The following is a 21,795-nucleotide window of genomic DNA, read 5'->3' as shown; positions in this document are numbered from 1 at the left end:
ACACAAGAGGGTGATCTGTGTGAAACAGTCAATATGTTGTTTACTGAGGAGGAGAGACAGTCAGATCTTCATATTTTGTAAAGTAATAAAGTTATAATCCGCTCCACTCCAAGTTGGCTGACTGTGAAAAGGAGGCGGCTGCAGCAACTCCCTTCATCCGTTCACGCCCTCACATTACCTGGTCTCACACAAATCCTGAAAGACTGGAATCTTTGCACCGCATCCACAGAGGCGATTGCACATGCTGCAGAAGTCTGGAAAATGATTTCCTTCAAGAGTCTTTACGTTGTCATTCTCCTCAGTCTCTATGTACGGAAGACTGCACTGGTGCACCTTATAGATCACGGATATGAAAACGTAGTGATTGCCATTAACCCCCGGGTACTGGAAGACCAGACTATTATCAAAAACATTAAGGTAAGGAGTCTGTGTGATCAGCACGTCGTATTTAAATACGGATTAACTGATAAAACACTTGCCCACTATGCCTTATTTGTTAGGTAGTATCGCATCTGTCTAGCACACACAAGCAGGGGCGCAACTAGACCCGACTTTCAGGAGAGGGGCTAACCCTGGGGCGGGACAAGCATTTCAAGCAATGTAGGCGGAGATATCTTTATAGCGAATATGAGGGAAATAAGTGCCAAAGTGCAGTTTAAAGGTATTTGACAAATACAATCGTATTATGATTGACAGACTGGATTCTGTGTTTATCCCTAGATTCCTAACTTGGGCTCAGTTGTTTGGTCTCATGCCTACTGGCTGAGGCCATATTGTTGATGGACGGCGTTTGATCCATTTATTGCATATGGAAATTTCAATTTGTGACATGTTTAATTTGCTGTGGTTAGATAATTTCACTAATTGAGGCTTTGTCCGATTGAGTATGAGCCAAAGTCAGATGAGTTTTCGTAATTATGATTTGTTTATTATCTGCTTAACAGAATTACTTGAGATTAAAGGAGGCGCTTGGGTGCTTTAAAGAACTAAGGTAAATGTTAAAGAAGAGGTAAAGATGTTTGGTACTTTAGTTGTGAATTGAATGGAGCTGACATGAAGGGCAGAGTGTACATCAATGCCCCAAACCTTTTGACTTCTGTGGACCCTCACTTTATCATTACTGGAACGGGGGACCCCCACTGAATCATTATTGGAATCTGGGGACCTGACCTGTTAATTATTTAATTTTCTAAGCAGTCGCGAACCCCCTGAGGAGGCTTCGAGGACCCCCAGGAGTCTCCAGACCACATGTTGGGAACCACTGGTCTAGATGATGATCTGTCTTAAAGAGAAGATGCAATCTGCTTCAGTTATGCACCCAGCAATCTGAGGTTGGCAATTCTCTGTAGAAGCTTTGGATGGTGAGCAGTATCAAAGGCAAGGGAGAGTTCAAATAATAGGAAAGCAGGTACTCCATTTTAATCCATTGTAGTTTCTAAATCATCCCATGAGGAAAACACAGCTCCTTCTGTGCCTGAGCCATACTAGAATCTGTTTTGGTGATCTTTAAGCAGGTTCTTTTCTTTAAATGTAGCAGTATATTTTGAGGCAAATCTTTTAATCATCCTCTCTTTCTGAATAAAAACAGTCTGTTATTGGCCAGGTTAGAAGGATCTCTTGGCACAAAGCCTGTTTGGTTTAGGAAGGGTAATATGTAGACATTTAGAGTTGTTTTTTGGGAAGAAAATACCTATGTTCAATGAGCTGTTGACAATTCTAACTGGATTGGCTGCAGAGAAAGTCATGGGGACAGGGGTCTGCAGGAAAATCTGCTGGCTCACTGGCATTTGCAACATTGATGAAGGATTGATGAATCCTTGATGAGATTAAGGGTGAGCGACTGTAGATGTTTTTGTGTTTTGTCATCTGGTGAACTGCACTGAGCTTCTGGAATCATGGTTGAGCAGTGGAAAGGGATGCAAGAAGAGTCAAGTTGGTAGGTAGAAAGCAATGCAGGTGTGCCCTCCAAACAGCATGGGCCAGTGGTGAGGAGGCCTTCAGCTGTACTGCCAAAGAACCAGGACGTCCTAATGTACTTCAACTTCAGATATTATGGCTGGCGGACCCATTTTCCCCTGAAATCTTCTATTGGGGCTCTTGTCTGTGACATTGAAGCCTCTCATCAAATCTGAAGGCCCCTCAACGGCTCTCTCTATTAAAATCTTCTGTACCATGCTAAGGACTTGTAGGTGCTCTACAGGCTGTATGTAAGCTTTCCAGTGCATAGGACCGGTCTTCCTTGAGCAGGGCAGCCAGCAGGTCGTAAAAGATTGTCAACTTCTGTAAGCAAAATAATGTATATGATTATATACTGAGACACAAATATGAACTTGCTTGGTATCCTCAATATAGCATATCTACAGGAGATAACTAAACATATCTATGGTGAAAAGACCATTTCAATTTAGGAAATACAAAATATTGCCTGAACATGCTGTTGGACTGGGAATGTTCCCTTGCAGGGTGTGGAGTCATGCTGCCATGCTATGAGCACTTGACCACGGATATCTTATATCCCGGTTTTTTATTTTGGCTCTAGGCTCACGCTAACATAACAGGTGCAGAGCCCTTCCCCTGTCCCTGAAACAACTGATGTCCTGGAATTGTCCTTTGACCTTGAGGGGTGCACCACACCTGCTCTCATTTTGCTGACAGCAGACTACCACCCCTGTTATTGCTTTAGCATGTGCAGTGGTGGCAGCATACCATGTTTTGTGAATCCACAGTCGTGACCAGACCTTCTTTCCCTTTTTCCGACCCCACTTGTGTAAAGGTTTACATCAATATGTTATCATAGTTCCTAGTACGAACATCCAAGTGGATTTTGTGTGTGTGACTGCTGTATTACGTTCAGTATGTGCACAAGGGAGACCGGGTAATAGAGGCCTGCAGGTACCATTTTGGAAGCCCCTAGCTTTCGAAGCCAAGGCTTGTGCTCTTGCCAGTCACCACTGCAGTATTTACAAAGTGCATCCAGTGACTGCTATTGTGCTGTTGTGACACCTGCGTAAGTGGTGGCCGTCTGCTGCCCAGTGACCCAGAAGCAGGTCTAATCCCTGCCATGAGCCCTCACTGATGCTCATTACCTGCATTCACTGAAGAACTCATGTCTGTGGCTCTGGCTTCCCAATACTGCTGTGGCTTATCCCAAGTCAAGCACCACTCATGCAACCATGCAGTCTCATCCAAGAAGTGGGCGAAATTGCTGACACGTGTTGCTGAAATGCAAAGAGACTTGCATTGTGGTAAGACTGTGCTTATGAGACTATACAGAACTGAGCACAACCATAATTGAAACATGCTCTCCGCCAGAAATAATATGTATTCAGAGTGACCACTGAGTACACTGTATGCCATCTAAGTCTACATAGTCAGTGTCATTCACTTAATATGAAAGGGCATATTTACAAGAAACTGGCGCATCAGCACCAATGCGCCAGTTTTCTTGCGTCGCCACTGCCCCAACTAATGACACCATTTGTGCGTTATGACAATAGCGTCAGAATTGTTGACACTATTGCAGCGCTTTGCTGCACTTGCTTGCTGCATTAGCGTAAAAAATGTTGATGCTAGTGCAGCAAAGTGCAAGGAGGCCCATAGGTTACAATGGGTGCCGTATTTTAATGCCTGCTTTGAGCAGGTGTTAAAAACGACAGTAAAAAATGTTGTGGGCCTCCTAGCTTTGGAACGCCCCCCCTTGCATACATTATGCCTGATGCAGGCATAATGTGGCACAAGGGGGTGCAAAGTGGCTCAATGCATGTAATGCACCACTTTGTAAATACGGAGCAGCAAAAATGGCTCCTTGATGCCACATTAGTGTAAAAAAAATGTAATGTGTCGCAAGGAGGCACTAGGGGCCTGTAAATATGCTCCTTTCAATGGGATTCAAGGGCACAATGGTAGCAGGTAGGAATGGTACAAGAGGCACTGAAGGAATTGAAGGAAAGGAATGAAAACAAGATGATTTTGAATAAAACTAATACCACTCACTACTTTTGGATAATCACCAGCACTCCACAAGACGTCATAACTCCTTGTGTCATTCTTTAAGGGTTAATGTACTTAAGGTAATATGCTAAGAGGTGTGTTTAAGCACCTTATTGGATGTGTTTCAATACTTCTGAGATGTACTTTTTAGGTTTGGCTGGTGCCATACCTTGTGTGATCAACAGAATAAAAGCTTTAGGAAGCACAATAGTCAGCGAAACTATGGCTCTTCCCACATGTTTACCCAGTTTACAGCATTTGACTGGGCAGAACCTGTGTGATGCTGCCAAGAAAGAGTGCAGTGCTTGTTGCACTCCTATTCACTTGTAAGTGGTGTTCCCTCACCTAACATGGCTGCCCCATTCAAAAGCGAGAATGTGGCAGTGGGCAATAAGAAGACCCTCCACAATAATGGTATAGAACTGGCTAAGAATATTCTCTGTGAGCCAGAAGCAGTACAACCAATAGAAATATTGGTGAACAGTGCTTCCAAATAAGTGATTCCCCACATCCAAAATGGTTGCTATGTCCAGCTGAATGACGCAGCCACATCTGAACCTGTTTGTTCTGTCCATTTCCCAGCCAAGGTAACGGAGAAGCCGTCAACCAGCAACTCACTGAATTCCTCGAGACACACCATATCCTAGACCCATCCCACTCTGGATTCATAAGCAACCACAGCACTAAAACCACACTCTTAGAAGCCACCAATAACATACACATCATAATGGACCACGGAGGCATGGCTGCACTCATCCTTCTCGTCCTCTCCACTGCATTTGACACTGCCTCTCACTCCACTCTCTGCAACAGACTACACGACGCTGGCATCCGAGATAAAGCACTGGATTGGATCAGGTCCTTCCTCACCAGAAGAACACAGAGTGTCAGACTACTGCCGTTCATGTCAGAACCCAAAGACACATGCTCCGGGGTGCCCCAAGGATCTTCACTCAGCCCGACACTTTTCAACATCTACATGGCCCCGCTTGCCAAGATCATCAAACAACATGGGCTAAACATAGTCTCCTACTCTGTTGACACCCAAATGATCCTCTCCCTGTCTGAGGACTCTGCAAAGGCCAAGAGAAATTTCCACAATGGGATGAGAGCAGTGTCCGCCTGGATAGATGCCAGCTGCCTCAAACTGAACTCAGACAAGACTGAGATCCTCGTAGTCTGCTTCACACCTTCTGCCTGGAATGATTCCTGGTGGCCGACCGCTCTGGGAAACGCCCCTGCTCCCACGGACCACATACGCAACCTGGGCCTCATCCTGGACTCCTCTCTATCCATGTGCCGCCAAGTCAACGCCGTCTCTTCTTCATGCTTTCACACCCTCTGACTCCTGTTTTTCAAGTAGATTCCCTCCGACATGAGTAAGACAGTCACCCACGCACTAGTCACTAGCAAATTGGACTATGGCAATGCACTCTATGACGGCATCACCAAGAAACTTCAATCAAGACTACAAAGAGTCCGGATTGCAGCAGCCAAACTTCTCCTGGACATCCCCTGACACAGCTACATTCCCTCACACCTCAAAGACCTACACTGGCTCCCAGTCAACAAGCGCATACAAACTCCTGATCTACACCTACAAGACACTGCACAAGATAGGACCTGCATACCTCAAACACTGCATTGCCTTTTACCTACCCAACAGACATCTCCGTTCCTCCCAGCTCAGCCTTGCAGCTGTCCCCAAGATCCGGAAAAGCACAGCAGGCGGAAGATCCTTCTCCTACCAAGCAGCCCGGACATGGAACACACTACCTCTCAAGCTCAGTCAGGCCACATCACTGAAGCAGTTCAGGAAGGACCTCAAGACCTGACCCTTCGACTGAGCAGCACACCCAAAAACAGCGCCTTGAGACCCTATGATTGATTAGCTGTGCTCTACAAATCTGTGATTTATTGATTGAAACCGTTAAACAAGACATCAATCTACATTTAATTTACAGTATGACCAATTTTTCCACACAATGAAAAACCCAAATTTGGAAATTAAATTAAAGGGTTTTATTTCAAGTTAAAAGTCAGGGTAATATAAACAAATCAGAAGAAAATAATGTAAAGGTACAATATTATCATTGGATCACCAAGTCGGCGGTAAAATTGTAATCTAGTCAGCATAAGACACACCAAACACTCAGTAATTGCAATACAGAATATCAAAAGAAGAATTTGGTGCTCCAAAAACAAGCGATAGTTTTTTCTCATTAGCGCAAGTCGAAATCATCTAACTCAACTAGCTAAGGGCAAACAAGAAATCCTCCCTAAGTACATTGTCAATTGTCGACATAATTCTAACTAAAGGACATGGGGACAAAAAGTAAAAAGCAAATATAAGACAAAAGAAGACATCTGAGGCAAAAAGAAGCTAACAAGATAGGGCAAAAAGTAGGTAAAAAGAGAAGGTGTCAACATTTCAGAAGCTCGGTCAAGAGTTATCTCAGAGGGTCAAGTGCAAGCAGGTAAGTAAAAAGCACTGGTGTAACAATATTCCCTGCATCCCCTGCAGTGCGGGGGGAGCTCTGGGGGTCCATGGGCTGAGAGCTCCTGACTATGTCAGGGGGCAAGCCTCCATGTTCTTTTCAGGAGGGGCCTTCAAGTTTCATTACGCCACTGGTAAAGGGGGAAGGTGCCTTCTCTCCAAACCAAAAGGAATATGCTGCACAGCGAATGTCCTAGTTAATGCTGCAAATTCAGTTAGGAAAATGCCCTTTTTGATCACACCTCTTCAGGTTTCATATTCTCCCTTCATATGGTGAAACTTGCAACACTACTGCGCCTTCCCAAGACAGTCCTGGAAAGGTTGCTTGTTCTTGGTCTCCTGCTCGTCTTTTGCAACATGTATGAATAGTGACAGTCTTCACATGCTCAGTCTCTCCATGTACCTTCTACAAGGTTGTTTTCTCACTCTCTCTATGAGTAAGGCAATAGCACATCTATTACCAAACTAACATTTCATGGGAAAAAACACCTGCAATGAAATGACATGTTAGCAGAAATGAAAAACAGTTTCTCATGTTAGGAAAATTCAGGCCTAGTGAAGCTAACATTTAGTAAAGGCAAATTTAATTTCACATTATGCTGCGCGTTAATTCCACAATTAATATAAATGTTGAACACTCTATAATTTCAGTTCATGTTACACTTAATATAAATGAATGAAACTGTTAATATGTGTAAATGAATATGATGGAGAGCTACATTTCTCAATATTAACTAACAACATTAACTTTCACATTTCATATAAATCATTGTCGTTTTAAGGGTAAACACTCTCAAATAATGTGATGATGGTTACAAAATCATAATCAATGCTTACATTTCAAATAATATGGTTATACCACACAATACATTTTCTCCTAACACTATGGTGAATGCACTTCATTATTAACTTTGAGCTCACCATTTTACTTTAGTTTAGCATTGATTCACACAATATGTTTTAGTTGTATCACATATAGGTCAACACTGTGACTTCAAAGGCGAAAGCCAATTCTCCCCTGCACCAATGCCCCCCTCTGGTGGTGAATCAAGCCATCACATCAATCTTTCTTATCAGTGAGACAGATCAAAATCACAGAGGTCAATCTAGGAAAGATCTTCTGGACTTCCCTAACTGCTTAATGTCACTGTGATAGATGTTTCATGTATTTTCAAGTTCTATTTCTTCATATATTCTCCCCCTTTCTCCTCTCTTCCTCTGCATGTGCATGTATAACTTGAAAGATACAAACATGACAAGAATAAACAAGGAAATTATCAGGAATGGTCTCAAGATGCTAACAATTATTCCACTCCCTAGGTTTGAGAACCAACTTTCAACTGCTGAAAACCCACTACCTATTAGTTCCCAAACATCTGTTGCTTCTAACTCCTTCAGATCTTTCAGATTAATGATGTTCTTAATGTCCTTTTTCTTTTCTTTGCTATTATCAGAGATGAAAGTGCAACATTTTTTAACCTTCAACATCTTGCAGACTCTGTCCTCCTTTACAAGAAAGATGTCTAACACCTGTCTGTTTTGCAAAACCATTGATCTTAAGACAACTGTTTCAGTTTCAACTAACAATAAGGCACTTGATGTACTAATAGACAGCTTTTGTACAATAGTTTACAACTTTCTTATGTTGAGATCATTCAGAATCTCTCCTATAGATGGAATAATTGCACCAAAAATGTCTCCTACAACGTCAGAAGCACTAACACCTCTTTTAGGGCCAGATGTAGAAAACGTTTTTACCCATTCTGTGTCTATGGGAAAACATGTTCATACATATGGCCCTTAGCTCTGAGGTTTGCCTTTCTTTCCCACACAGGATCATTGTGATGCTCCACATGATAAATCTTTGGAAAACCATTCCTAAATACCATGTACCATACCATCCTTTAGGAAACCTAAAGCATGCTTGAATCCACAAATTAAATACACTCCAGGTATAGTAGGATCTTGGCCAGCCAACATTAAGGTCCAATTGCTGTTAAATTCAAAGTTGTCTACACTCATTCTTTCCTAGAAATCCAGTGTCAGTTGTTGATCTAGGTCAGTGGTCTTCAAGCTTTGTAATAAAGCGCCCCTCCAGTGGAAAAAATAATAATTGGGCCCCCCTCTGCATTTTTCACAATAATGTCTACGCTTATTTAAGCCTTGCAGCTAAGTCCTGGTACTGTTTTAAAAATGCAATCAAATACATGATGCCAAACATTCTATTCTGGTCAGGCAGGCCTTACCAACGTGTACAAGTGTCAACAGTGTGATTATTGTAGGTGTGGGTTTTGAAGAGTATTTGGAGTCCCTTCCCTCTTGACACGTACTCCCAGCTTGGATATAAATGATAAAACACATTTGTGACTGCCCATTACAGAGCAGTTTACTGATGCTCATTTTTCTCAACTTAAAACAAAGGCCTGTATCAGAATAGCACTTCTTTTGGCCAGAGCCTAGCATCCCCCCATGATCACTTGAAGTGATCCCGTCCCCCAGTTTGAAGACCTCTGATTTAGGTTTTTATGTGAATAATTTCCCCACATGTTGCTAATGAAGGGTCAAGGCAGCTTGATTTCCTGCAGCCACATTTTCAGTCTCTTCATGTTCCCAACCTCTCAGTCCTATACCGTTCTCCCTTCTCTACCTTTCCCTTCATTCTTTTTCTCCTATCTTCAACTCAACCCAAAAACTCATTTTCAACACCAGTCAGGACACATGATAAATTGTTTCTGTGAGCATAAACCATACCAAATATCAAAGTGGGTTCAAATAATCCCCATACTGTCTCTATGTTCTTTGCTTTGGGAACTTTGTTCAAATGTTTCATAATAGGCACTTCTAAAAAAGAGAAAATCATAATTTGAATATAATACTGGAAATATTCTTGCTCACACAAAAGGCTCATAAACAGACTACCAGTGATACCACAAGTCAGGCGAAGACCGTGAAACGGGAACCTCTCACCAGCTGATGCAGGTAATTGCGTACAGATGTAGCAATCCTTTGCATCAATTGCGTCAATGAACTCATAAAGCAATTTATAATACACATTTGAAGAAAGATCTCCTCTAGATCTATCTACATGCAATTCTTTCTCACTCAGTGAATGTATTCTATTGTCAGTAGGGATTGAGGTTTTCAGGACACTTGTAGAACTAATGTTTTCTACTCCAGAAGGGGTGGGCAAACGTAACCCTATAAGCAATACCATCATCATTATAACTGTCACAACAAACACTACTACGCATTTGTATCTACATCTACTGTTTTTGTTTCTATTAGGTTCCATGACTTCTATAATTTCTGACTGTTTAATAAACTGTACCAGCAACAATAGTAATAGTTTCTTTCAGTCCTTTTTTCAATTTGAGCAAAGCAATAGCAAGCAACTGTCTTTCAATAAAGTTCAAATGTTATTTGCAATATCTTTGTGAAGGCTTCCTTAAATCTGCTCCATGTTCTTCTAAATGACAATCCTACAATGAATTCTGCAGCTTGGTGGAGCTTGGAGCTAGGTACTTCTTCTTTTATCCTCTACCAAGTTTATCAAATGTCTCTAATAAATGCGTAGTTGAAAGTCACTAATGATCACATCCAGGATATAGTGTCTATATGTTATAGTATTCTATCAAATGACAATGAAATTTCAAACCTCAATTCAGCCACAAGGATCAGTTCAATGAGGTTCAGTTGGATACAAATTGCTAAGACAAAAGATTCCAAATCCTTTCTCCCAGTCATTTGCAACAAAGTATGTCTATTCAGGTGTGGTATACCTCTGACAGGGTACTTTTGCCCTCTTTGATCGCCTGACTACTGGCTCTTCAGCATCACTGTCATTTTGGCCTGACTCTTCAGTTTCCTGATAATATGTGGCATTCACACTTCAGGTACAGGCTGCTCACTTGGCCACTGGTCTCCAGGCACAACTCGTTTTGCTACAACATTAGGTCCTTCATCAGCATCTCAATTTGACTCAGTCAACTTCTCTTATCTCTCCCCTTCTATACCAACTGCATTTGTTCACTTCACGCAGACCTCCCTCAGACTGTACATGTTCTGTTTCAGGCACTTGCTCACCCCCGGTAGTTTGACTAACCTGCTCTCTCCATCTCACTGTAACCGACCCTTCAGGCACAGGTGCTGTTTCATCAAGGAGACCTGGTACTCCATGACTATTTGCTGCATGTATCTAACTGGTGAGATACCACACTTCACAGCTGTCATAGTTACCAGAATAACTTGGAAAAGTCCCTTTCACCAAGGCTCCAAGCGTGACTTCTGAACACGCTAGTTCATCTTCACCCAGTCGCCTGGACACAGGTCATGGAACTGCTCCTGTTGCAGCTGTATTGTAGCCAATTCACCACTGCAATATTTTGCATATTGCAGGATCTCCTCAATGGGTTTGTTTTGCCAACAAATCAAATGCTGATAAATCATGTTATTCACTTCTGGTTTCAATCCCTGTACAAATCTGAACACAAAATGTCCCATGTCTTTTGCCTCAATTGTCCCTGTGAAACTGAAGTGCTTGAATGCCTGTAACAATCTCTCATAATAGGAATGTATCTACGCCTTAGAGTTAATTTAACAATCCTAAGCCATTAAATATCTTTAGGGGACATCTTTTCTTTCAAAAATGAAATACCTTGCTGGTACTTTTTCACATCGATTTCAGATGGAGCTTTCATTGATGGGTGCTGGTGGGAGTGCTGCCAGTGGTTGTGGTAGGCTGCAGCCCATCTCCTGCGGCCTCGGACGGCCGCCCACTGGGGCTGCTGCTGTTGGTAGTGGTCCTACTGTCAGCGGTGCAGGTGGTGGTTCTTGCGGCGGGGCTGCTGGCGGTGCTGCATGCAGTGCAGGTGGCGGGGCTGGCGGTTCTGCTCGTGGGCACCAGGGCTTCACCTGCATCCCCTGTCGGCTGAAGTGCCTTGCCTTCGATTTTCTTCCTCTTTCTCACCTTGGCAGATGCTGTTGTGCCCTTGGCTCTGTCAGCTGGAGGTTTGGAGGAGGCCTTGCTGGGTGGGTCTTGCTCCTTGCCCTTGCTGCATGCTGGCCCCTTCTTCACCTTGGCAGGTGGCAGAATGTTTTGATCCTTTGCAGAGGTTGGTGGTACACTGGCTTTCCTGATGGGTGCCCCCTTTGAGCCTCTGAGAGTTGCAGGTTCCACATTGGACGGCGACTTGGTGGCTGAGGTGCTGGCTTGGGTTCTGGACACTCTGGCCCGAGGGGAAGGACAGGGTGGGGGAGGGGTAGGGAACAGGTCAAAGTTTGCCAGCAAACGTTTTTTAGACACACTGGGGCGGGAAGATGGAGAGGGTTTGGGAGTGGAGGAAGAGGGAGTGGTTGTAGGAGGTGTCTGTCTGCTAAGTTTGGGTGAAGGTGCGTGGGCTGGATGCTGTTGTAAGGTGGATGGCTGTTGGATGGGTGAGTGCTTGCGTTTGTGTACTTTGGGAGGAGGGGTCACAGACACACTGGGAGAGGACACAGGGGACGTGTGTATGTTTGTGGGGGTGGTGACTGCTCATGAGGGGTGTGCTGTGATGGGCGTGCTGGTGATGGAGGTACTGGATGAGGATGTAATGCATGCAGGTGTGAGTGGAGACGCTACTGGGAGGGAGGTGGATGAGGAGGAGGAGGGGGACATAGTGGAGGCAGTGGATGTTGGTGTGTCTGCATGGGTATGGTGCTTGTGTGAGTGCCTGTGAGATGAAGTGTGGTGCTTGTGTTTTCCTGAGCCACTTTTGTGTGTTGATGTGGGTGATTGCTGGTCAGAAGGTGTGCTTGGGATAGGCTTGGGTTGAGGTGAGTGATTAGGACTGGGTAGAGGAAGTTGGAGGGGGGAGGCTAGACACAGGGACAATGGCTGCCATCAGTGCTGAGGCCAGAGCCTGAAATGCTCCCTGTTGGGCTGCCACACCAGAGTGACTGCCCTCCAGGTATGCATTTGTTTGTTGCAAAGGCCTCTCAACACCCTGGATGGCATTCAGAATGGTTGACTGCCCAACAGTGAGGGATCTCAGGAGGTCAAGCGCCTCCTCACTGAGGGCAGCAGGGCTGACTGGGGCAGGGCCTGAGGTGCCTGGGGCAAAGGAGATGCCCACCCTCCTGGGTGAGGGGGCACGGGAAACATGCTGAGGGGCTGCTGGGAGGGCGGTGCTGGTAGGGGGGGGCGGCTGTACCTGTTGTTGCAGTGGGCACAGAAGTGTCTGCCACCGCCAGGGAACTTCCATCGGAGGTGGAGTCGATGTCTGTTGTCTCCCCTTCTGTCCCCGTCGTGGTATTCCCCTCGCCCTCCGTCCCACTGGTGACCTCACCCTCGGTGGATTCGGCCTCCAGGCGCATGTGGGATGCAGCTCCCTCCATCGCCGGTGCCTCTGCTCCTCCGCCACATGATGCTAATGCACACAAGGACAGGGTGACAAAACAAAAAGGGGGGGAAGAGACAGAGGATATACTTGGTCAATGCCAGCAACACCACTACTGTTGCCATACAGAACACATAGGGAGCAGCCCTATGCACTAGGCTATGCCCAACCAGTTACTGAGATAGTCACCAGCCCATGGGGTACAATGCCTAACGCCATCAGCTGCACCCCAGAAACCCAAAGGTCCCTGCCCAGTAGTAGATGCCCACTAACACTATTGGGGTAGGTGTGCTTCAGAGCCTGCCCAACAAGTGACCTACCCTGCCATCTTCGTCCTGGCCTGGGCACCCATAGACCCCCCCACCCAGGTAACCCTTAATGCGCGCACAGCAGGAGTCAGATTCAGTACTCACCCCCTTGTGGCTGCTGTGATGCCTTCAAGCGCCCATCCAACTCCAGATAGGCCACCGCCAGGATGCGGAACATCAGGGGGGTCATGGTGCGACGGGCACCCATTCCTCATTGGGAGGCAAGCCCCAGCTGAGCCTCCGCCGTCTCCTTTGCCCAGCGGCACAGGTCCTCCCACCTCTTGCGGCAGTGGGTGCTCTGCCTGTCAAAGACCCCCAGGGTCCACACCTCATTAAAAAGTATATTTCACTGTACATTTGAGTTGCTATGCTTTGATTATGTTTTACTAATACATTTGTGAATCATTTGACAGACTTCAGATTTGTATTTGTTTCAAGGGTGTTTATTTAGGTGGTCAGAAGTAGAGGGGGATGTGCAATGGGCTGGAGTGATGGTGGAGGAAGGTCCAGTTAGAGTCCAGTCTCTTGGTATCACAGGTGCATTGTCCAAGGGGGCATGGGAAGTGGAGCAATGGCAGTTCAAGGTGGTCAGGGTGACAGAGTGGGACAGAAGGGTGACAATCAGGAGAGTCTTATTTCCTGGCGTGGTCTTGGCAATGTTCTCTGGCTTCTGCCTGGATCGCAGGGACCATTTGCGGGGTGGTTCTCCTACTGCAGGGGGTGGGGTGCTGGTGGCCTGTTGTTCCTGTGGTGGTGCCTCCTGTCCACTAGTTGTGCCACTGCCTCCCTCATGGTCTTGGCCATGTCAGCCAGCACCCCTGCAATGGTGACCAGGATGGTGTAGATGTTTGTTAGGTCATCCCTGATCCCCAGGTACTGTCCCTCCCGCAGCCTCTGGGTCTCCTGCAGCTTGGCCAGTATCTGGCCCACTGTCTCCTGGGAATGGTGGTATGCCCCCAGGATGTTGGAGAGTGCCTCGTAGAGAGTGGGTTCCCTGGGCCTGTCCTCCCCCTGTCGCATCAGCAGTCGTCCTAGCTTCCCTGTTGTCCTGTGCCTCTGTCCCTGAACCGTGTGCCCACTGGCACTGACACCAGGTCCCTGATCATCCTGTGTTTGTGGGTTTGCCTGGGGTCCCTGTAGTGGTGGACACACTGCTGATTGACGTGTCTTGGGGACAGAGGGATGGGTGGATGCTGTGCTGGTGTTTCCTGAGGGGGGAGGCTCTGTGGTGGTTTGGGACTGTTGAAGGGGAACCGACTGTTCAGAGGTCCCTGATGTGCCAGGTTGGTCATCCTGATCTAGGGGTGCAGAGCTGCTGTCGTCACTGTGGGCCTCTTCAAAGGGGGGACTGGATGTAGCTGGCACCTTCTCTCCAATGACGTTGAGTAGGGGTCCTGTGGGGATGGAAATACATTGTTAATGTATCTGCATGTGCCATCTTGTGCATGGGTGTTTCCCAGTATGGTTGTGATTTCCCTGTCAGCTTGGCCTTGTGTTCGTGGTGGTTTTGTGGGCTGGGTGAGTCTCTATGATGGGCATGCTGTGGTGATGGGTGTCCTTGCAGGTCTATGATGGGTGTCCATGCATTGGTGTAACATGAATGGCTTGGTTTTGGGATGGGTGGGATGTGATAGTGGGGTATATGTGAGGTGGGGGGGTGATGGGGGTGAGGGTAGGGGTAGGAGTTTGTGATGGCATGCAGGTAGTGTGGGGGATAAAGTAGTAAAGATATGACTTAACAGAGTCCAGTCCTCCTGCTACTCCTGCAGGCCCTCAGGATGCATTATTGCCAAGACTTGCTCCTCCCATGTTGTTAGTTGAGGGTGAGGAGGTAGGGGTCCACTGCAGGTCCTCTGTATAGCTACCTGGTGTCTAGCAACCACGGAAGGCACCTTCCCCCTTAGGTCATTCCGCCTCTTCCTGATGTCATCCCTTGTTCTTGGGTGCTGTCCCATCTTCCTCGCAATAGACGTCTGCTGCACCTGTGATCCGAATATCTGTGGCTCTACCCAGATAATTTCCTCCACCATGACCCTTAGCTCCTCCTCTGAAAACCTGGGGTGTCTTTGGGGTGCCATGGTTGTGGTGTGAGTATATGTGTGAGGGTGTGTGTGGTGATGTGTTGAGGTGTGTGGTGTGGGGTGCGTGGATGGTGTATGGGTGATGGTGTTCTGTGCCTCTGAGTGAGTGGGTGCTCCTGCCTTGTGTCTCTCTCAGTTAGCAATATTTTTTAGTAGTGTAAGGGGTTGTGGGTAATGGGGGTGTATGTTTTATAGTGGTGTGAGTGTGTGGGTGTGGTGTGTGTATGTGTGTCAGGTGTGTGTAGTTTGAATTGTTCAATGTGGTGGTGTTTTGTAAGTGTGTGTGTATTTTGAGTGCGGTGGTGTGTACCGCCAATGGTTTACTGCGATTAAAAGACCGTGATGGTTTTTGTGGGTCGTGATACTGTGGGCGTATTCCTGCTGGCGTAGTGGTGTGGGTTTGGATATCGCCAGTTTATCACTGACCTTTGGTGTGGCAGACTTGTGTGTGTGTTTGTATAGTTGCAGATTTCTCAGTGAGGGTCATAATACCCATTGCGGAGTACCGCCGCGGTCACGGTATGTTGGCGGCCGTCAGCACGGCGGTAGGCAGCATTTACCACCAGAGTTATAATGAGGGCCTTAGTGTGAAAACACCTGCAATGAAATGGCATGTTAGCAGAAATAAAAAAACAGTTTTTTACATTAGGCCTAGTGAAGTTAACATTTAATAAGGGTACTTTTAATTTAACATTATGTTGCATAGCATTAATTACACAATTAATATACATTTTAAACATTCTCTATAGTTTCACTTCATGTTACACTTGATATAAACAAATCAAACTGTTCATGCATGTAAATGAGTATGATGGAGAAATACATTTCTCAGCATTAATGAACAACATTAGTACACGCATTTCATAAAAATTGTCATTTTAAGTGTAAACAATCTCAAATAACGTGATTATTGTTATAAAATCATAAACAATGGTTACATTTCAATTAATATGGTTATACCACACAATATATTTTCTCTGCAACCCCAGCGATGTAGGGGGTCCAAGCTCCAGGGGGCCCCCTCAGCACTTCATTTTGAACTTCGAGTGCACCGTTTTACATCAGTGTAGCATCAATTCACACATTATGTATAAGTTATGTCACATATAGATCAACATTGTGACGTCAAACGTGACAGCCAGTTTTCTGCTGCTCCAGTGTAGCTAATTATTTGTGAATTTCCAGCAATAAGGCTTGCTTTCTCATGGAAGCAAAAACTTTGTGAATTCTGGGCCCGATCCATAAAGGGGCACACAACTCATAAAGGTACATGTGTGGAGTCTCTGCACTTGTGGTGGAATCTCCAGACGGAGCACAGCAGTGCAGAGATTCCACACCAATTGTGAGGACTCCGCCATGAGTGCAGAGACTCCACACTAGTAACTTTATGAGACGTAAATCCTTTTGTGAATCAGGCCCACAGTTTGTGACTATACAAGCCTTACTCCTAGAAATTCACAAGTAAGTTGATCAAATTGAAATAGTATGCCTGGGAGTAATGGCTTTACATGCACCTTGACAAATGAAAATTAGAAAATAGATACAAATCATATAACAGTTTTGCAGGCTGCTGTAAACTATACGAAGGCATAGTAGAAAACATTTATTAATCTATCACAGTGTACAAAATCTATGAGAAACTGTATTAGTGGTTAGGGTGGATGGTAGTTCACCACACGAAATAATGGCTCTGTTCCAGAAAGTTCCGGCAAAGGTTTCAATAATTTAAATTTTGGGCTCAATGCCTGGTAGCTATGACACAGAGCAGACAGGCTTTACTTAAGAAAATATCTAAAGCATTTATAGTTACCAAAACATGTAAAAGTCAAAAACACAATACAACAAAAATTGCACTTCAATTTATGTATACAGAGAATATTGTAATAAACAACATGACACTAAAACAACAAAAATCTAATAAGCAGAATCAAAGATATGAATTTTTAAACATTTAAATACAAATTGTGATAGCTGGTCAAGCTAGACCAGGACAAAGGTACGTTTAAAAACTGACCATGAAGAAGGGAAGGTCAGATACCAGGACCAGATTGGTCCTGGTTATAGAGTTACCCTTGGACTTAATAATTTTCCCCGAAGTTGGACTCTTCAGCAGAGCAAGGCTGCAGACTGAATCCGAAGATAGGCTTGTTGAAGGCAGTTTGACGAAGGGTGAAGTATCGGTAAAGCTGTCGATGAAGGCAGGAAAGGCTCAGAGTGAGATTATACTGGAGTTCATGCCGAAGAAGCCATCAACGTTGATTGAATGCTGCTTGTCGTTGGACTTGGTGAAGATTTCTACCTTCGGACATAGGCTATTTTCTTGAAGTCAGATTTTTTTCCGCATGGCAAGGCTGCATTCTGTAGTCGAAAAGGTACAACATCATAGGATAGTGGTCAGCATCTGGCCACTGAATAGGATTTGCTGCTGCAGAGAACGTTGTGGGAGTTACATTGAAGTCAGTCCCACAGGCGATGCACCCTTGGTAGATTGGCTTGACAGGATGGTCCTGGTCTTCTGGTGGCTCTCCAGACAAAAAGTCTTGAAAAAGTTTTAAAGTCTCAGCTTTGGGCAGGAGCTTTGGACTCAGACACCATCCAAACGTTCTAAGACCTTAGGAACAGCACTTGGGAATTATGGCTTGCTGCAAAGGAAGCTGCCAGGAGGGTCTAAGGCAGGTGCAGCTGAAAGAGGGCTTTTGTCATTAGGGTCCTCCAAGTGAAAGTTGAGGTCTCCCAGGAGGATGTAGTCCTTAGATGTGAGGGCGTGAGTACTGATGAGATCGGCGATGGTGTCGCAGAGCGGGGCGGGGTCCTGGAGATCTGTAGATGAGGGCCCCTCCGAGTGTGTTGTTGGGGTTGGTCCCGATCCGGAAGTGGAGTTGTTCCATGGTGGCCAATGAATTTTCAGAGTGAGTGGAGACGTGAAGGGTTTCTTTGTAGATGATGGCGATGCCCCCTCCTGGTCGGTTAGTGCTGTCCTTGCATTTAATCATGTATCTGTCAGGGATTGTTGTGGTGATGTCAGGGGCCGATGAGGGGTTGAACCGTGTTTCGGTGAGGTAGGCAACATCAGGGGAGGTTGAGTCGAGGAGGTTCCAGACCATGACGATATGCTTGTGTACGGAGAGGGTGTTGATGAGGATGCAGCTGAGGTGGTACTTTGGAGGCTGGTGAAGTTGCAATTCTGGCAAGAAAAGGGTCCTTTGGTATTTCCCAGTGAGGCGCAGTGGCAGGCGGGTGATCTTCCGGCATTGAGAGTGAGGATGGTGTGGGAATCATAGGATTGGGCAGTCTGGGGGCCAGGGTTCCTGGCGCTGGGCGCGGTCCAGACACGGGGGAGCTTGCATTTGATACACCAGCAGCGCGGCTGCCCAGTGGCTGCCATAAGTAGCACAGGGAGGCAGGTGGGCGGGGCCGCAGCTGAGAGGCAGGAGGGCGGAAAAGCAGGCACGGCACTAGGGAGGCATGCGGGGGCAGGGGAGAGCACGGTAAACGGGAGGAAGAGCGGGAAAAAGACAATGGAAAAATAGTAAAGCAAGCAGATAAGGCAAGAAGAGGCTAAAAAAAGGCAGACAAAGGCAACAGGCAAGAGAGAGTGAAGGCCAAAAAAAGTCAAGAGAGAGTGAAAAAAGTGGCAAAACAGACAGAAGAGAAGCACTGGCAGTGCCAGTGGAGAGGCACACTAGCCACCAGGGATGAGGAGCAGGCAGGAACCTACGGGTGGAGGAGGGCCTCAACTTCCAGCCGCTATGACTGGAGCTCAGCAACGGGGTTCGCTAGGCAGATGGCGCCGGCAGTTGGGGCAGGTCACACTAACAAGGTCAGTATGGCTGCTGTCCCAACCACGCAGCGCCCCCCATAAGTAGCGGAGGGAGGCAGTTGGGCGGGCCGCAGCTGGGAGGCGGGAGGGCGGAAATTGCAGGCTCGCCGCTAGGGAGGGGGGTGGGGGAGAGCGCAGTAAACAGGAGAAAGAGCGGGAAAAAGACAATGATAAAACAGTAATACAAACAGATAAGGCAAGAAGAGGCTAAAAAAAGGCAAACAAAGGCAAGTGTTAAGAGAGAGTGAAGGCCAAAAAACAGCAAAAGAGAGTGAAAAAAGCGGCAAAACAGACAGAAGAGAAGCGGTGGCAGCACTAGTGGAGAGGCCCTCTAGACCACCAGGGATGAGGCACAGGCAGGAGCCTGCTGGTGGAGGAGGTTCTTAACTTCCAGCCGCAATGACTGGAGCTCAGCAATGGGGTCTGCTAGGCAGGTGGCACCGGCGGTGGGGGCAGGTCACACTAGCCAAGGTCCAGAAGAGAGCTCCAACAATACCAATGAAATATGTTCAATCATCAAAGACATCACTACACCCACAGTCACTGACAACATTATCACCCTCGCTCAAACCTGTGCAATGACCTGCCAGACTACTTCTGCAACAAAATCAAAACCATATACAAGTTTTAACCTTCAGTCGAGCCTCAGCAGCCTTGCCTCTGGCCTGCACATAGAGAGCACAGGAAACCCCCTGACCACATGGAAAGCCATCACCAAGGAGGATACAGCAACCATCATGAAGACCCTTGCCCCCACCACATCTGAAACAAGGGATCTACCCCGATCAGCAAAGCACTCACTTGCATCCTCAACACCTCCATCTTCACAGGCAACTTTTTGGAAGCCTGAAAACATGCAGAAGTCAACATACTCTTAAAGAAACCCTCTGCAGACCCAACCCAACTGGCAATCTACTGTCTTATAGTCCTCTTTCCATACCCAGCCAAAGTCCTGGAGAAAGCCGTCAACAGGAGTCTTATGGACCTCGTTGCCTAACACCAGCTTCTAGATGCCAGGCAGTCAGGTTTCCAATCTAACCACAGCATTGAGACCACCCACATCGCACTAACATACCACATCCATATGATCCTCAACTGAAGAGAAACTGCGGCCATCATCCTGCTTGACCTCTCAGTGACATTCAACACAATCTCCCACTTCCCCCTGATCAGAAGACTGCGACTGCACAAGATCAGCATCTAAGAAGCCATCCTCAAGTGGATTCACTCCTTCCTCATCAAAAGCACCCAAACAATCCACATACCCTGTAAACTTCAGAAACCAGGAAACACATCTGCAGAGTTCCCCAGGAATTTGTATTCACCCTGATGCCCTTCAGCAACCACCTGACCCCACTGGCCGACGTCATACAAACACACTGCATCAACATACTCAAATACACAAAAAACACACAGCTGATACTGCCCCCTCTTGGACAAGACATCACAAACAAGAATCAACTCCTCCACCTACATGACTGAAGTGGCTACTTGAATGAAGTCCAACTGCCACAAACTCATCACAGACAAGACCAAAGTAGTCATTTTCGGGAAAGGAAACTTAACATTGGGATTCTGCCTGGCAGCCGAGAAAAGTCAGAATCACCGATCTAGATATGACTGCCGGGGTCAACTACATGTCTGCAACCTCACTCCACATCCTGAGCATGCTGGTAAAAATCTTCATGCAGCTACCAAACAGCACCAGGAAGACAGCCCCCCAAGCCCTCATCACCAGCAGATTAGATTAATGCAAAACCGTATATGCAGGAAACACTAAGCAGCTCCTGAACAGAGTCCAAACCATCCAGAAGGCAGCAGCCAGACTAGTCCTCAACCTCCCATGCTGCACCCACATCACATTACACCTCTCTGAACATTAACAATTGAAACTCCTCACCCACACTTACAAAGCACTACCTAACACAAGCTCCAGCTACCCCGCATACACTTTCACCTACCATATAGACACCTCGACTAAGCTGAACCCTCACTGGCATGCATCCCCCCATACACAAAAGTAGATCAGGAGGCCGTGCCTTCTCCTCATCTGTCTTGAATTCTGCAAGAAGCTGAGGACCTGGCTAGTCAAATAAGACTCTGGGGACCACCCTACTACCCATAAAGTAGCTGGATACCGTCACTGGTGATAAACATGATATAAAAACACACATAACATAACAGAGTGCCATTTTCTACCTAAAGCTAACATGGTAGAACCTTTCTTCCCCTGTGCAGAGCTCCTTTGACTACCTTAGAGGTGTTCCTAGAGGAATGAGCAACTCTCCTCTGTTGCCACTCAAACTGGGTTCTGGAGGGCAGTTCCTTTCCCACTTGAATTGGAGCCAGGCTAGCCGCGGAGACAAAAGGGAGGCAGGCCAGGAATGAGCTACATCTGCCAGTGACAGGTTAAACATCCTTTGAAGTTAATTAAGTTCTTAGGCACAGCCTAGTTGGTCATCCCACTAAAGGAACAAACCACCTCCCCACACCCAAGCCCTTTGTCCATTCATACCTCATCAATGAGCTATTCAGCTCCAGACAGTTGTAAATTCATGCAAATGGGCCTCCAGAGACTTTAGGCAGGTTAAGGGTGATTTGTTCAAAGTGCCCTTTGTAAAATATGTGTTACAAACTGGGCGTTAGCAATGAACTGGGTTTGTAATAAATATTTTAAAAGGGCAAAGAAAGAACTTTTTTCTAGTTTATAGGCAGAGATCATTTT

The 21,795-nt window shown here is 46.2% G+C and overlaps 1 pseudogene; it reads left to right on the top strand.

The window, feature by feature from the left end:
• Positions 1-233: 233 nt before the first annotated feature.
• LOC138293925 (calcium-activated chloride channel regulator 3A-1-like) overlaps positions 234-21,795 on the top strand; it is a 312,631-nt pseudogene continuing 291,069 nt past the window's right edge.

This window comes from Pleurodeles waltl, chromosome 4_2, assembly GCF_031143425.1.
Source record: "Pleurodeles waltl isolate 20211129_DDA chromosome 4_2, aPleWal1.hap1.20221129, whole genome shotgun sequence".
NCBI classification, from domain to species: Eukaryota; Metazoa; Chordata; class Amphibia; order Caudata; family Salamandridae; genus Pleurodeles; species Pleurodeles waltl.
This window is presented reverse-complemented; position numbering and strand designations above follow the sequence as displayed.